Raw genomic sequence first — 1,359 nt, 5'->3', positions numbered from 1 at the left:
GATTCTATTTTCAAACCTCCTGTGAACATATGTGGTGTCTTTTTCTTCATTTGGATTTTTTCAGTTGCAACTAGAACCCATCCTGAGAACACTGCTGACCAACTTTCTTTTTTAAAAAATTTATTGGGGTGACATTTGTTAGTAAAATTACATAGATTTCAGGTGTCCAATTCTGTATTACATCATCTATAAATCCCATTGTGTGGTCACAACCCACAGTCAGTTCTCCTTCCATAACCATATATTTGATCCCCCTTACCCTCATCTTCCATCCCCACCCCCCCCTACTTGAACTCTAAGAAGAGTTTTGCATAACTTTTAAGCTAAGACCCTTGTATTTCCAATTATTTCACTAAACCAAAAATATTCTCTAGTGCATCATCAAAAACTATTATGGCTCTTTTCTGTGGCACCTTAGAGACAGGTGAGTGCTTCAGGATGAAACTGAACATCTCTTTCCCAGCCACTGGCTGCCAGAAAGTCATTGAAGTAAACGATGAATGCAAACTTTGTCATTTTATGAGAAGCGTATGGCCACAGAAGTTGCTGCTGATATTCTGGGTGAGGAATGGAAGGGTTATCTGGTTCAAATCAGTGGTGGGAATGACAAACAAAGTTTCCCCATGAAGCAGGGTGTCGTGACCCATGGCTGTGTCCGCTTCCTGCTGAGTAAGGGACATTCCTGTTATAGACCAAGGAGGACTGGAGAAAGGAAGCACAAATAGGGTTGCATTGTGGATGCCAATCTGAGTGTTCTCAACTTGATCATTGTAAAAAGGAGGGAGAAAGATATTCCTGGTCTCACTGACACTACTGGGCCTTGTTGCTTGGGGCCCAAAAGAGCTAGCAGAATCCACAAACATTTCAATCTCTCTAAAGAGGATGATGTCCACCAATATGCTGTGAAAAAGTCCCTAAACAAAGAAGGTCAGACACCTAGAACCAAAGCACCTAAGATTCAGCGTCTTGTTACTCCACAATTCCTGCAACACAAACATGGGTGTATTGCTCTAAAGAAACAGTGTACTAAGAAAAATAAGAAAGAGGCTGCAGAATATCTCAACTTTTGGCCAAGAACATGAAGGAAGACAAAAAAAAATTCCAGGAACAAATTGCCAAGAGACGCAGGCTGTCCTCTCTGAGAGCTTCTACCTCTGAGTCCAGTTAAAAATGAGATTTTCTAAGTGTAACAAATAAATAAGATCAGACATTTAAAAAAGCCATATTCTGAAGCCTGACACCTGCATAATATTCTTTTCTGTGTTCAGCCATTTGTTAGAGTTAATCTGTGAATGACTCTGAAGTTATTCAATTTAGTGGTCATAATAGAACACTCTCAAAATTTAAAGAGGGCAGATT

At 39.9% G+C, this 1,359-nt stretch overlaps 1 pseudogene across 1 annotated transcript; it reads left to right on the top strand.

Moving 5' to 3' along the window:
- Positions 1-438: 438 nt before the first annotated feature.
- LOC308494906 (small ribosomal subunit protein eS6-like) lies at positions 439-1,158 on the top strand (annotated as a pseudogene). Its single transcript has one exon. The product of its transcript is annotated as a small ribosomal subunit protein eS6-like (transcript).
- The last annotated feature ends 201 nt before the right edge of the window (positions 1,159-1,359 follow it).

Source organism: Rhinolophus hipposideros (assembly GCF_964194185.1).
Source record: "Rhinolophus hipposideros genome assembly, chromosome: X".
NCBI lineage: Eukaryota > Metazoa > Chordata > Mammalia > Chiroptera > Rhinolophidae > Rhinolophus > Rhinolophus hipposideros.
Note: the sequence above shows the minus strand (reverse complement) of the source record. Positions and strands in the feature narration are given on the sequence as shown.